Source organism: Chionomys nivalis, chromosome 7 (assembly GCF_950005125.1).
Source record: "Chionomys nivalis chromosome 7, mChiNiv1.1, whole genome shotgun sequence".
NCBI lineage: Eukaryota > Metazoa > Chordata > Mammalia > Rodentia > Cricetidae > Chionomys > Chionomys nivalis.
In genome coordinates, this window is record NC_080092.1 from 21,068,734 (window position 1) to 21,085,945 (window position 17,212).

A 17,212-nucleotide genomic window follows, 5' to 3' on the forward strand; every position below is an offset into this window, starting at 1 on the left:
CTTTAAAAGACAAGCTCCACCCACTCCCCCTCTTTTTCCCACTGCTCTTCTGAAGGGGCGGGCAGGACATTTTCTGTCTCTTCTCCTTTTCTCTTTCTGTCTCTTTTTCTTCTCTTTCCCTCTCTCCCTTCCCTTCCCCTAACAAAACTTCCCACTTAAGTTCTATCTGTCTGGCTGTGTTTGTCCCTCACCCTTTGGGGGGGATCACCAGCCAGGATCCCACTTGTGCCAAATCATAACACATATAGTTGAGTTCCAGAAGCTTCCAAGACTGAAATTCTGGCTCTTGTGTTTCTTCATATTTCAGTATCTCAGTAGAAGCAATAAAATTTGAGATCTAGAAACTCACTTATAATGTCCCTACGCTAAAGCTATTGTTTTTTTTTTACTTTGTCTCTGGACAAGCAAGTGTCACATGGTAAATGTTTTCACAGGTGTTCTGCTGATATGTAAGCTGTACTATGTTAGCGTGAAGTTCGTTATGTAAAAGCTCTCTTTGTGTTTATTACCACCCATGATTCACATTCAATCTGTGCTGAAAATGTAGTGGGTGAGTAAATATTCTTGAAAAAAGACCCCCTCACCTCTCTCTTTGGAGATGCTTGCAAAATCAGAGTGTTTAATACAAATAAAAAAGTCTAGAACTTGAAGCTAACTTCCAAAGAAAAGATTAAAGAAAACAACTTACACTCTACACCTAGCAAAAGAATGAAGGCCAACTCGACTAGGAAGAACCAGATGGATAGGAATCTGACATCCAGGAAAGGTGGATTCTTTTCTCTTTCATATTTTAGAGAAGAGATGAAGCTCTCTTCAACCCCATCCCTCTGTCTCCCTCTGGTTTGTTCACACTGAATAAATCTAATTTACTCTCAGCAATCTCTGCTTCCTAATTCCTTTGAACATGCTCACTAGCCACCCAACAATTTTATCAATCTAAGTGTCCTTATGTAACCAAATGTATGGATCAGATCGTTTCCCTTCTTTTTGAATCCAAGACAAAGGAGGCTCCAAGAATTTACTCAAGACACGGAGCCTGAATAGGACACGGACCCTTACATATGAGAATATGTCATTCAGTTGCTGTTACTTTTTGTTCTGCTACTTATGAGCTTGAATATCATAGAAATACCGCATAACACGGATTCTCATAATGAGAATCTTCTCTTTGAAAATGCTCAAAAAACAAAGCACACTTGTTTGATAGCTTATTTGTAAAAGGCAGCAATAAGGGGAAAAGTTTATCAGAGGTGGGCTCTAAGACCTGAAATAGAAAGGATAATTACCTTCAGGGATATTTTATTATTAAAATGGATAATGAGAGGTACTAGGGGAGTAGATGACACTATTAGGAAAGCTGCCACAAGTGACTTAGTAATTTGAAAGATCATTTATCATTTTCAGCAGGGCTTTTGGTTCATTTTTCTGAGTGACTTTTCAAAATACTTTGAAACTTTTCCATTTTAATTTTTTTGATTGCTAGACAGACAAATTACTCTTCTCTTTTGTAAAGAAAATAAAGGTATATTTTGACAATCTAGGTATATGTTTACTTGTAAATTTACAAATAAACTTTATAATTCTCTTGATATTAAATTACTCTATGTTTGATTAGTAAATTTTGATCGAAAAGTAACAAGTTGAAAATGACACAATTTTGATCTATGAATAAGGATAAATGTCTGAATATGCACACAATCTTTAGTATAATTGTCACTTCTCATCTACTATCGTATTCTCCATCATTAGTAATTTTATTGATAGAGGCAGAAATATATCTAGATAAAATATATATTGCCAAGCTTCCTAAAGGTTACATGTGGGACCAAGAATGTGTAAATAACTGTTCAGTGCGGCTTCCTAAAATGAGCCTTTAAGGAAATATTACTGGGAGGGAAGCTGTCTATTGTTTTTCATATTCCTTTTCCACTCAATGGTGTGCATGCATATATCGTGACTGGTGTCATATTAAGTATATTGTTGCTATGTGGCAAAATCAGGTTAGGGGCTATGTTCTAACCAAAAGCAACCACAACCTGACCACCAAACAACACAAGACAGTGGTCAGAAGTTTCACCGGTTACTGATAGTATGAAAGAGCTGCTATGTCTCATCGCACTGCCTGGCTTTAAATTTGTTCTTACTGCGAGAGACGTAAGTGTTGCAATTTCAGGCCTTGCGCTGGCAGCCACACAGAATTCTCTAATCAACATGTGTCTCTAAAGTAAGGGGCTGCCACATTCATTTCTTACAGGAGTGTGAGCTGCTATGCAGATGGGGAGATAAATAGGCATGAGACATCAAGTCTAAAAAATATATACACACATTCTGATATAGCAATTAGGCAACTAAAACTTATCCAGAGAAAACTGAGTATGTTATGTATATACAGTGATGTTGAATTAAATATTACTTATATATGCTAAAATTCTAAACCAATACAAGTGCCCAGGACTATAAAGATGATTAAGATAACTGTAATAAACTGCGCATAATCCAGGAACTAAAAAAGGTCTGTGCAATGCTATGACAAGAAGTCATATTTAAGGCACTGTGAAGTCTTGTAAAGTGGTATCATGAAGTTAATTAAAGTATATTAAACATGTCAAGACATGTGATATTAGATGACAAGACTAATTCATGGAGACATCACACACTGTGCAAAATTTATCTACACAGATGCATGGCCTCAAGTTGATGGAGGTTATGTCTTGGCATTTCTGTATTAAGTTATACTTTTGCTGATATCTTTTGAACAGTGTTGCAATAAGCAGGCATTTTTTTAGATGTGGAGCCAAGTATGTTGGAAAAGATATATTGAAGAGTTATTCGTAACTGACACTGAAATGGAATTAGGGAGAGCCAAACCTTGAAATTACTGATTCTTCTGAAGTTCTAGTAAGTTGTGTGAGTTTTAACTAGTTGTTTTGATGGAAAAGAAGCATTAAATCTTTACTAATGAAATGACTACAGGATTCTTTGACTTTATTTTGGCAGGAGTTGACAGAGTTTCAGCCTTAACTCACCATCTGCCATTTCAGGTAACTGCATGAGGCAACAGTAGTCATGTGCTCGTTATGTGTTCTGATAACCAATGTGTCTGAGAAACTTCTAAGTGGATAGCCTATCTCACGGAGGCTTTGGCTCCAGCCATTTCTAAGTAGAATTTTACTCTCTACTCAATTATATACTTTTCAATTTTATGATAGCAAGCCAGTTTTATTATGTCCCTTTAAACAAAAATTTTCTTATTTCCCACCCCAAAGGAATAATATGTATACTTTGAGTGTGAAAGAGTAATATAAATAGAAAAATAGTGTACATGGCTTAGGTACAACATGTGTAGAAAACTACTGAATCACTGTGGTAGACATAAGTGAAGTCTGAGAAACATTTCAATCCTAACCTATTTAGGAATTCATGGTTGGACCTATATTGTTGAGAAGAGCCACAGGATTAGAAATGGCTATATAATTATAGCTCAAAAGGAATTTCTGGCAAGGATTAAGTCAGCTAAATTATCCAGAGTTGTTATTTCTCCTTCTCCTCTCCCTTTTCCCTTTTCGATAGCAAGTGATGATGTTCAATACCCTGGTTTCTTTGTCACTTTAGATCCTGAATATCATCAGTGAACAGTTCTGATCAGTTCTCATCCCCAACATGTGCAATGTGGCCAAGAAACAACTCATTGCTATGTCATGGCACCTTTTTGTAAAGAAATATATAAAAAAAATGTGGTACATTTACATATATATATATATGTATGTGTGTGTATGTGCATATATATATATAGTCATATGAAGTATACCTTCTAAATTTCAACTCAAACACCTGAAGTTAATTCAACCATGATGCATAACTCCATTTATAATTATAAAACATGATGTGTGATGTCCTTTTGTACATGTGTTGTTTTTACTGATTGATAAATAAAGCTATTTCAGCCAATGGCATAGCAGAATAAAGCCAGGTAGGAAATAGGAACAGAGATATTGAGAAAGAATAGGTGAAGCCAAGGAGATATTAGATGGTCACCAAGAAAACAAAACATGTAGAAAATAAGGTAGTGCCACAGCCATGTGGCAATACATAGACTAATTTAAATGGATTAATTTAAGACTGAAAAGCTAGCTAGAAATACACTTCAGCCATTGGCCAAACAGTGTTGTAATTAATATAGTTTCTGTGTGATGATTCTAGTCTGGGAGGCTGGGAAACAAAAGTGCAGTCTCCATTTACATAACCCAAATTGGGTCATGGATCCATATAGGACCTAAAAAAACTTTTAAAAAGAGGGCTCGTAGAACCACAGAAACAGGAACCAAGCATAGCTTCTTGGTAGCCACATTTTTCCATCTTTTCTTTTTTTTATTGAATTTTATTGAGATCTACATTTTTCTCTACTCCCCTACCTGTCTTTCCCCTGCCCCTTCAATCCTTCCCCAAAGTTCCCATGCTCCCAATTTATTCAGATCTTGTCTTTTTCTACTTTTTATTTTCCATGTAGATTAGATCTATGTAAGTCTCTCTTAGTGTCCTCATTGCTGTCTAAGTTCTCTGGGACTGTAGTTTGTAGGCTGATTTTCTTTGCTTTATATTTTAAAACCACCTATGAGTGAGTACATGTGATAATTGTCTTTCTGTGTCTGGGTTACCTCACTCAAAATAATGTTTTCTAGCTCTGTCCATTTTCCTGCAAAATTCAAGATGTCATTTTTTTCTGCTGTGTAGTACTCCATTGTGTAAATGTACCACATTTTCTTTATCCATTTTTCAGTTAAGGGGCATTTAGGTTGTTTCCAGTAGCCACATTTTTGTCAGCTAGGCTCTGATTGCTGGTTCTAAACAGAAGTATATGTGGCTCCTTTAAAAAATTACTTCCGGGTTCATGCTGGCCTCAAGAACGGATCTTTAGAGAGGTCCTGTTATAGAGCACTTGAATAGAGTTTGTGGGTAGCATGCTGCACGTTACTTGGTGCTGGAACTGGCCAACAGTTTCCCAGCATTAGGGTGGTAAACATGGCTTCCAGAGCTGGCAGTAAATGGACTTCTGCCATGTTGAATAGCCAAGCAGAGTGGATTCAACAGTCAAAGTGGCTACTCTGGTCCTAGCCATATTTGTTTACCAATTTATAGCAGTGATCAAAAAGGATTACAGATATGCAATAAAGACAATTAAGACAGAAATAAACCTCAAAACAGATCATAATGTGTTTAAGAACTTAAGACTTTTCTCAACAGTGAGACATGTCTGCTTCTGGCAGCACCAATCTACTTCGAGAGGATGATGGGCATTGCAGAGGCTTATTATGAAGTTTGCTGGAATTGCCTGGACTGCTTTATGGTATGCTATATAAAGTAGACATGCAGTACCCACAAAAATACAACTGTTAAACTTGTCAAAAGAAGGTGAGACAGTCCTTCAGGGTCCTTGCATTATGATATAATATGCCAGACATTCTGCAGGAAAGTGACTAACAAACTGCTAATATAGGCAAAACAGTCTTTCAAATTTCCTGTTTTATAAAAAAAAAATGTTTGCCAGATACTATAGGCCTGTAGGTTAAAGATAGATAATTACAGAAGAACTTTGGGTGACTGTCCAGACATTTCTAGAGTTTTGGAAGTTGCTTACAATGTACTTCTTTCTTATTTACTTTGATAGAATTAAGACAGATACTTATAGTTATAATTTTCTTTAGTTATAATAAAAATGTTAAATTCAAAACATTAGATTCACAAAGATAAGATAGATAATAAAATATTTTTTAAATTTTTGCCTAATACAAATAGATTAAATATTGTAACTCTAATTTTTGCTTGATGACTGTTTTGTTATATGTAATTTTACTATGTTGAAGTTAAAACCTCCCTTTTTATTTAGAAAGAAATGGGGAAACTATGTGATGTCCTTTTATATATTTGTTGCTTTTATTGTTTGATAAATAAAGTAGTTTCAGTCAATGGCTTAGCAGAGTAGAGCCAGGTGAGAAATCTGAACAGAGATATAGAGAGAGAATAGAAAGAATCAAGAGAACCAGCCAGTTACTGAAGAAACCAGTCAATGAGGCAACAGCATGGCCACATGTAAGAGCAAGCTAGAAAAATGCCTGAGTCATTAGCCAAACTGTGTTGTAATTAATATTATTTTTGTGTGATTATTCAGATCTGGGAGGCCAGGAAATGAAAGCACAATATTCATTTACAAAAACAACTTTAATATTTAAAGAAAAATAATGTGTTGGTATCTATTCACCATGAGAAATCCTTGTAATATCCAAATGTACAAGCACACAACACACACAGTTACATGTGTAGACACACATGGTTTAGACAAAAAAGGTACTTGAATTCCACTGTTCAGATACAACTGTCATTAATTTTAAGTAAGAATACTTTCAGATCTCTCTCTCTCTCTTTCTCTGTCTGTCTGTATTTCTGTGTGTGTATGTCTCATCTTCTCTTATTTTATTTCTCCTCTCCCCCTCCCTATCTATCTATCTATCTATCTATCTATCTATCTATCTATCTATCTATCTATCTATCAATCATCTATCTATCTATCTATCTATCTATCTATCTATCTATCTATCTATCTATCTTCTATCATCTATCTATCTACCATCTAGCTATTTTCTAAATAAATAAATGATAACTAGGTATATAGACCAATAATTATGGTATCACAAGAAGCTGGAGAGATAGCTCAGCAGTTAAGAGTGCATGTTTGCTCTTTCACAGGACCTCAGTTCAACTATCAGTACCCATGGCTTCTAATTCAATAGGCCTATAACTCCAGTTCCTGGGGATCTGATGCCTTTGTCCTCTGCAAACACTAACTCATGTGGTATACACACATAGCACACACTCATAGAAATGATAAAAAATGAAATTAAGTATGCAAAATTGGTATCACAAAATTACTACATATATGGATATATATAATTAAAATATAATTTAAAGTTAAAATATATTGACCTTTAGCAAAAAATAGTTTTTTGGTAAGTAGGATTTTAAATGTGTTCCAAATATTTAATGATATTAAAGAATTATTTCATTTTATGTATACTGGTAAATATATTTATGCTAAGCAACTATTTTCTTTTTCTTTTATTTATTATTTGTATAAAATAGAAATACTATTGTATAAGATCAAAGTTGTATAAAATAAAACATTTATAACTTAGAGTTAAGTGCTAGAGAAATTAATGCTTAAATTACATAATATTTACTATTATGCAGATTTATCTAAAATGCATCCAAATGATGATGTTAGAGACGGAATCAATTATTAGGGGTACAGACTTTTATCTCTATGACTAGGAAACTGAGGCAGGAGGGTGGCAGCTATGAGTCCTTCCTGAGAAAAACCTTGTCCTCAAAACAAAAATAAAAAGAAGTGTACATGTAGATGGTCTGGAAGGAGACTTTGGGAGGTGGTTTAGGACCTGACGAATAAATAGGTAAATTAAATTCAGCAGCTAACACTTTCTCTATATGTGTAATTCTTCATTATTATAAATTTGCAAAGAGATTGCAGCTTATGTAATGTAAGTTTATTTAAAACAACTTGGACACTTTGTTAATTATCTATGTTGAACTGATGCAGGATAGGCAGATTAATGCATCCCATTGAGAGTGTAGCCGGATGTCCATTATGAATTTGCATGACAGTGTCGAAAATGGTGTTGTTTGTGACCACAGTTCTCCAAGTTCCCAGAAACACAGGGTAATGTTCCAAATGTAATTATCCTGCCTTCTGTTCATTGGTCTGACCACTGGATTGATGACAGAACAAAGGTAAAATTAAACAAAACAGGGACTTCATGGGGAAAGGATTGCTCTCTGCCTCTGTGTTAAGGTGGATTGTGACCATTATAAAGGGCTTTAACTAAATGATGCTTTTTACATTACCTATAAAATACATTTCAAAGTGTTAACCTTGAGAAAAATAACGCTGATTAATAATAGCTTCCAATAATTAATTTTCTCTTTAAAAAATTTATCCAATTATAATTCTTCATCCTAGCAAGCTTCTACTTGTAATCATTCATGTTCTGTAAGAAGAAAATACTCTGAAATGGACCTAATTCAGCAGCCTGATCACAGCAGTACTAATTATAAAAATAAATTGTATAGGATGTCAAAAATAAGTTGACAGATTTTTTTTTCCTCTGACAACTTAAGGAATTAATAAGTTCAACTCAAATACATCCCTTTTAAAGTTTGTAGACATCCTCCAATTTCTGCATAGAACTGATGGGATACTTTCCACCTCTTTGAAATGGTGAGCATATTTTTTTGGCAAAATATTAAATAAACATTAAAAACAAAATGTTTATCATCTCATGTATATCTAAACAAATACACAAGCTACAGGAGTTGAACAAACAAACAAACAAACAAAACCCTTCATTAGGAACAGCTAAGTTTTTTTGCAACGACTTGAAGTGTTCAAGTGGGAATGTTCACTTTCAATCTTTTAAGTGGAATGTGTTTCCTGATTAATGAGAATTATCCCACACAGAATAAAAGGAAAGAAGTGACCTAGTCCAATATCTCTAAGCAGATGAGATTTCATTGGGGTAAAAAAGACAAGAAAAGCTTTAATTTTTTTTAGTGAAAACTATAAATTTAAGCAGAATAAGTATTTCTTAAGAAATAAAATTAAATGGCTAGGCATGGTAGCATTTACCTTTGATTTCAGCACGTTGGTTCTCTATGTGTTCAAGGCCAGACTACTCAACCTATCAGTAAGATACTGCCCTAGAAAAAAAGAGATTTTTTAAACAAAGATTTTCCTTGAGAAAATGATAACTGTGTTTACATTATGTAGTGGTGAGTTGGAAATGTTAGATGTTTAGGAAAAGAGCATGATAATAGCAGGAGTTAAATATTAAATTGCCCAGAGAGATCTGGAACTTTCTAGATTGTGGCGTTATGCCAAAATCAGGTTGTTTGTTAAGAGGTTGGATTGTGAATGATGGTGAACCAAAGCAGCTATCCTGGAACACACTTCCCAGACAGCACTAAATATAGGTTCAGGGGACATGAAGGAATCAGGGACTTCCAAATGGTTGCTCTTTTCTTTGACATGAGGTAGTAATAAGTAATTAAGAGCAGTAAATTATAGAAGTGGTACTTCTATAATGGTTTGTGAGGCGACTCTGAAAGTTTTCAGATAGGAAAATAAAGTGTAAGAAAATTAAATATTTTAATCACATGGCAATCCTTGTAATACTTCCTTGATATATTGATTCTGTAATTGTAAAACAATGTCTAGATTTGTAGGACTGAAATTAGACAGATGAATTTCTATCCAAAAAGGAGGGTAGGAAGAAAGAAAATGGGAATATCCCTAGAAATCTGGCGAGAGGATGCCGTTTGTTAACTCAAAGGGAAGTTATTGAAAGTCTGATCAGAAAAGTATGAGGACAAAAATGAGAGTTGATGAGAAAGATTAAAATCAAAACTGAACAGCATCTTTCCAACAGGAGAGTCTCTCTCTTCTTCAAGATGTTTCCTGTATGCAGAGAAGCCTTGGCTCTTAGGTACAGCATCCTCCAGTTCATTCTGAATTGGAGACTTTTTTTTTTTTTTTTTTTTTTTTTTTTTTTTTTTTTTTTTTTTATCCACAACTATTTATTTTTTTTTTTTTTTTTTATTCTTTTTTAATTAAAATTTCCGCCTGCTCCCCGTTTCCCATTTCCCTCCCCTCCTCCCAAATATTGCCCCCTCCCCCCACTCCCCTCCCCCTATCCCCACTCCTCTTCTCCTCCCCCCACACCATTCCCCCTCCCTCTCGATACGAAGGTCTTCTATCTACGTCCAGGAAGGTGAGCTTCTAAACAGGCTAAGCTCCCACAAAGCCAGTTCATGTATTAGGATTGAAACCTAGTGCCATTGTCCTTGGCTTCTCATCAGTCTTCATTGACCGCCATGCTCAGAGAGTCCGGAATCAACCCATGCTTATTCAGTCCCAGACCAGCTGGCCTTGGTGGGCTCCTAATAAATCAGTTCCACTGTCACAGTGGGTGGGTGCATCCCTCGTGGTCCTGATTTTTTGCTCTTGTTCTCCCTCCTTCTGCTCCTCATTTGGACCTTAAGAGCTCAGACCGTTGCTCCAAATTGAGAATCTGTCTCTACCTCGATCCATCGCCAGATGAAGGTTCTAAGGTGATATGCAAGAAATTCATCAGTATAGGATAGGGTCATTTCAGGTTCCCTCTCCTTAGTTGCCCAAGGTACCAGCTGGGGACATATTCCTGGACACCTGCGAACCCCTCTAGAGTCAAGTCTCTTGCCAGCCCTAAGATGGCTCCCTTAGATAGGATATATACTTCGCTGCTCCCGTATCCATCCTTCCTATATCCCAACCATCCCAATCCCCCGAGCTCCTCCCATCCTCCCCTTCTCATATTTCTCATCCCATTTCCCCTTTGCCCCGTGCCACCTCACCCGCAAGTTCCCAGTTTTTGCCCTGCAATCTTGTCTACTTCCCCCTCTCCATGCGGATGACTATATGATTTTCTTTGGGTTCACTTTCTTATTTAACTTCTATAGGATCACACATTATATGCTTAATGTCTTTTATTTATGGCTAGAAACCGATTATGAGATTTATGAGGGCCCCAAACAGGAGGAAACACTGAGGCGAGATAGACAAGGATCCCATTAACACTTTATTAGATTGATAGAAGGTTAATTGACAGCTCGATAGTTTTAACCATAAACATGGATCCTGCTGACACAGAGCACAGGAAGGTCAGGCTCATTTGCTTGTAACTTCCAGACAACTCACTTCTAAAAAAAATCACTGCCTGGGCAAGAGAGAAGTCTTATTGGTTAAGAGACCGTATGTATGTTGCTCTTGCTAAGGGCCCACATTCAATTTCTAGCATGCACATCAGTTGGCTTACAACTGACTGTAATTCCATGTCCAGGAAATCCAATACCCTTATCTGTGTTCTTCAGCATTCTATACTCTTTGCATATCCCCACCCATAGAAGCATATGGATGCATATGTTTTCTAAAAATCAGCAAGATAAATATTTTACAATCTGATTGAAGCCGGGCAAGTGGGCTTATGCCTTTAACCCCGGCACTTGGGAGGCAGAAGTAGAGGCATATAGATTTTTGTGTATTCAAGGACATCTTTATAGTTATTCCAGGTTCCAAGCCATTCAGTACTACATAGTGAGGCCCTATCATATCAAGAAGAAAAGCAATCATTGCCGAAATGAGAAAATAAGTCTAGAGACATTCTGTTTGGAGGAGTTCTAGTTAATATGTAAGACCCTGCAGCAGTATGTGGGTACCTTGCCCCTGCAATGGATCTAGCAATGGACTAGCTGGCAAACTGGCTTCCACTCTACAAAGGGAGTAGATTATTACTCAGGGTTAAAGATACACTCACACATACATCTTCTTTATCCTTCTAAAAGCAGTTGGTCCTGATAGGAAAAGGCTCTTGCTGCATGCCTTACGGGATGATAAAATGTCCTGGCTTCAGACTTAAATAGAGCTGGTAAATTTGTTGCTTAAGCGACTCAAACACATGGAATTCACTTTAATTCTGGTGTTGAGAGGTGGCCCGATTTCTCAGTGTGAGTGACCTGAGTATCTTTAGGGCAGGGTAGGTGTGTGCCTTTCCAGAAAATGACATTACTGTCCAGCCATAAATAATGGTTTCACAGCCTTTAAGGAAGGAGTCACTGAGACCACCAGATTACAATAATCAGTCCAAGATCAGGCTACAGGGAGTTACCAGAAGCCAGTAAGTACTACTCAAAGAGGCTGTCTCAAGGGCGTGATTCAATAGTACAAGCAGTGGAAATGTTTGTGTATTGAAAGATTGGAAATAACAGGAGAATCAAGTATGAAGTTTAAGACTCTGACTTCTGACAGTGCCTTGATGCTACTTAGCGTATCTGACAGTGGACTTTACTGTTGAGTATGTGTTAGCCCTTGAGCAAGACAGCTATGGTTTTCTAAGAGGAAGTCACTCGGGATGTTTGTTCCATCACAGTAACGATATGTACTGATGGTTTGTGTCATCACAGTGGTGTTATAGCCTGATGCTTAGTTACATCACAGTTGTTCATTTGTATCCTACTAAAAGAGCAAAGAAAGGTACCAAGGGACAGTTTGAAGTACTGCTCAAACAGATTAACGTCAGTAGACTGTGTCTGTAAGGTACAACAGACTTATAGGAATTAGGTGTTGGAGACAGGTACTCAGCATTGAAGAACAAAGTTCAGCGTAGTATGATATAGGGCAGAAGAACTGATAGGTCCTAATTAAATGGCTCTTTAATGTGGCACTATTGACAGTTCTTGTATTTCTCGTGTTAAAATATTGTTACTGAGGGGCTCCCTAACAGTATCCCTTATCTCCATCTTCCAGATAGTATTATCACTTCCCTTTTACTGTGACAAGGAACCATGCCTATGAAGTTGTTGGATGTTTCCCTGTTGTAAGGACAGAGAATCCAAGAAGTAAAGGTAAATCACCTTTGGTCAAGATGCAAGCACATAAATATTTTTGGCTAGATTTCTCATTTAAAAATTAGCTAAGCCTTTTCAAAAACTATGTTAAAATAAAATCTGGCATTAGTGAAATCTTGTAATTAACCAAAGTGTTCAAAAGTCAGTGCTTGTCATAAATTCTTTTTTTCTCTAATTCAGTTGAAAATACGCTACAGGAAATTCATTCAGATGAAATTGAAAATAGAATTTCATGTCAAGGCAGCCTTCAAAACTTGAATGCCTGTACTCTAAGCCTTCTAATAATTTTGTTTTTTTTTCTTTTATTGAAAAAGGCACCTTTTGGTCTCCTTGACTGTTGAACTAAAGTAAACATGAACTTGAAAGATGGAACAGAGCAGATATCATCATGCCTTGAAGAGCTTTTCCTAGAAGTAGTATGAAGGTGACATTTAAAGGAAAAGTCAAGTGTTCTTCATACAAATGACCTTGGAGTAGAATACCAGTATTCCTACTGCATTCAGGAGGTTCTGATGCCTATCCCAAGGCAAACTAAAAGATTGATTTACCACTTGAAAATTCAATAAATAATAAGAATATATACCTGTTTTTTTCATAGAAGGTATCATAACAATATTCATTGCTGATACAGGGAGACAAATGAGATAAAAGCTAATTTGATTTCTTCCCAAATGTACATTGCGAACAGCCTTAATCTATTTAATGGGTTGAGTACCAGAAGAAAAAGCATATGAACTAACTCTGTGGATCCTATGTCAAGACAGCAAGCAGAAAATACTGATTAAAAGAACTATAGCAATGTAAAGTTCAAAAGTTTTTAAAGCCATAAGGCAAATGATGAAATATCTGATTACAATGTGCGGAAAACTGTTTTCCAAACAGCAAGGATCTGTGCCATTGAGACAATCCCTTTCCTTCATATCTCTGCCTGGTTGAAGGCTTCCTTGGAGTAGGGTGGTTATAGCCAAGAACACATTTCTCCCTTTGACTTTCAGGCTAGAGTTAGAGCAAATATTTTCAACATTCTTGTGCATCTACTGTACAAACAATTTCTACCCCTAGCATCTAGGGAGACTGGAATTTCCTTCAGCTCCCTGTCCTCTGAGTCACAAGGTCCATACATACTCTAAAGATGGCAAGATGGGAACACTGGGACACCTGTCATCCTTGTGGCAAGTAATTAATGGGGTGGAGACCCTGTGCCAGGAGAAGGGCGCTGAAAAGACTATGGCTACTAATGCCAAAGCCTAGGTTTCACTCTGAGAGAAAAAAAGGCTGCTGTTTTGTAAACTTAGGAAAACTCTACCACTGTTCTTATTTGAGAAGGCATAACAGAGAGGGTCTTTTAATACACCTGGGCACCATGCAGGGATTTTGCCTGGAAGAAAAGTAGATTGTAAATTCAGACAACTTCAAAGCAGCTTTTAAGGCAGTGTTTCTCAACCTGTGGGTTGCAACCGCTTGGGTTGCATATCAGGACTCATGCACATCAGATGTTTACATTACAATTCATAACAGTAGCAAAATTACAGTTATGAAGTAGCAACAAAATAATTTTGTGATGGGGTGTCGCCATAACATGAAAAGCTGTGTTGAAGGGTCGCAGCATTAGAAAGATTGAGAGCCACAGGACTAAGAGTTTCTTTTGTGCAGTATCTAGAAACACTTTATCCTATGAGTGGCCATACAAAGACTGATGAGTTGGGCAGCAACAGTTAAGATGAGGTTCATGGTTGCATAAAAGTAACAAGCTAAATTCAACACAAACTGGAAGTTTAAGAGTAAGTACTAGGGAACTAGGCCACTATGAAGAGGTCTCCTGGGGTTGGAGCAAGCCTCAAAGGACCCAAACATTGTCATTATTTTTAATTGGATCAGACACCAAAGCAATTTATACCATGATGCTTTGCTGAAAACCTGATATTAATCCATAGGCAATTAATGGAGACTAAAAGCTGAGCATTTATAAATATTAATAAAGCCAGGCATCTAAATAAAAAGAAGAGAGAGGGAGAGAGGGGGTAGGGAGGGAGGGAGGAAGGGAGGGAGGGAGGGGAGGGGAAGGAAGGGGAGGGGAGGGGAGGGGAGGGGAGGGGAGGAGAGGAGAGGAGAGGAGAGGAGAGGAGAGGAGAGGAGAGGAGAGGAGAGGAGAGGAGAGGAGAGGAGAGGAGAGAGACTTCTAATGCCACTATCAACTCAAGAGAGATGGTGTCCACGCCCACAGTTGCATCCTTTTTGGAATGGCATCAGAGATTCTACACTGTAATTGAAATCATTTTGAAAATGTGTTACTAGAAAAAGAAGATGTAGCTCTGCAGAAGAGCGTTTGTCGAACAAGTCCAAGGCTAGGAGTCCCTGCTAGGAGTCCCTTCCAGTTTGAACAAGACACACAGACACACAAACACACAGACACACACACACACACACAGAGAGAGAGAGAGAGAGAGAGAGAGAGAGAGAGAGAGGAGGGGTTCCAGAAATGTGACTAAATGAACAGGTAGACACCCCAATAAGAGATCATCCCAATAAAAACAACACTTAAAAGGAAGGGTTAACATCTAGACTTACTAAAAATATATATATAATTTTTAAAAAGTACAGATTTTAGAAGATATCGTTATTTAAACAACAAAGACATAGGGAAGTGACTCCATATATAGAATTTAGAAACAGAAAGAGAAAGAAAACTTTAAAAAGATAAAGTCTGCCATTTATAGGCTTCAGAGCATAAGCTAACCGTCAGGAGGAACAAGGCTTAAAGCGGCAAAGCCAAGTACTATGTCTAACTCTTCTTAAAGAATAACAAAGTTACAGAAATTCTACAAAGCATATAAAACCAAGTAGTAAATTTTAAAAATACAAAGCCTGAGTTGAAAATTGAAAATCTCACTCGGATAAATGCTACATTTTAGCTTGCTGAAAAGAAAATTGGCATACTGAAAGACAGTTGGTTAGAGATTGTGTACTCTGAAAAGAAAGGGGAAAAAGAACAAAGAAAAATGAGTAGAGACACTTTATTAACCATGCCAAACTCTCTCCCTCCCTCCCTCCCTCCTTCCCTCCCTCCCTCCCTCCCTCTTCCCCTCTCCCTCTTCCTCTCCCTCCATCTCTCTCTCTCTCTCTCTCTCTCTCTCTCTCTCTCTCTCTCTCTCTCTCTCTCACACACACACACACACACGGAGAGTGCCCAAAAGAGATTAGTTAGAGGACATTATAAAGAATTGAAATTGAGACAGGAATTATGGTACATACTTTTAATCCCTGCATTGTGAAGCAGAGTAAAATAGTAAGACCGGAGTAAATAACTGAGTATAAATAACTGAAGAAAATTTACAACATGGCTAAAAAGTTACTAATCTTGTGAAGTTATCCAAGAAGCCATTTAAAAAAGAAAAAAAAAATTGTGTTTAAGAAATTAGTTCAAATGGCTGAATTTTAAGAGGTCTCCATATAGAAGCCTCATGTTCAAGGTGAAAGACAAATTTAATTCTGAAAGAAGAAAATGACATATCCATAGAGATCTGATTAATAGAGAACATCCCATAGATGCAATGAGGGCGTCGGCCAGTGCAGTACCACAGTCCAGAACTGAAAGCGAAAATTTTTTACTAAATATTAACATATGACTTTAAAATAAATGGAATGGAGATATTTACTGATGAACAATTATAGAACTCATTGATAGCAAAGCTGACTACCAAAACCAAATAAACAAGCAAACAAACAAAATCTCAAAGACATAAAGATTTTTCTTTGGGTTGAAGGCAACTAAATGTTGGTAGTAAAAGAAGTGCAAATGAAAATGACAATTTAAGTGATGCTATTATGGAATTTTGAGAAGTAATTTGTTTCTGATTGCTTTTCTTAATAGATTTTAGAAAGTATTTGTATAAAACATCAGACATGTAATTGTATTGTTGAGCTTTAAGATGTAAGTACATAATATGTTTGATATTAATAGGAAGAAGATGGTGGGAAAAAAGCTTTATTGAAGTAACAAAGTGAAATCAATAACTTGGCATGTCAAATAATAAAATCAATATCACTTACTCAGTTATGTAATCAAATACAAAAATTGATTCTTTACTTACCATCTATGAGATGTAAGATTACATAAGCAAAACTTATAAAGACACACTTTTGCTGTTGGGAAATATATAGATAGAGAAACTAGGGAAGAAGTTTTAAGTATTATATGGGGTAACCTTTTATTACTCCATTCGATTTACTTTAATACTGAATTATATTCTCATGAGTTATGCTGCATCTGACATATTCTATCAATAAGAGATATGCTGTACCCTCAGAATGGAAAGAAACTGAAGGAAAAATTGGGAAAAATCATATATATACCAATAGGAATAACCATGTTGTGGTATAATATTAAGCAAAATAGTTGATAAAAGGTCCCAAATGTTTTCAGATAAATATGGAGGCTAATTATGAAAAATTCCTCAAATTGAGATGATTAACAGCTGCAAACATACAACCACATACATGCAGCTGCTGGCAGGGCTGCAGATCCCATGAAGGAGAAAATGACTTAAGTAAGGGAGACACAGTGGCTTGGGAGATGTTTGTCAACTTGAAACAAACCAGAAACACCTGGTAAGAGAAAATCTCAACTGAGGCATTGCCTCCTTCAGATTGGTTTGTCGGCATGCCTGTGGGGTATTTTCTCAATAGTTAGTTCATGCACAGGTGT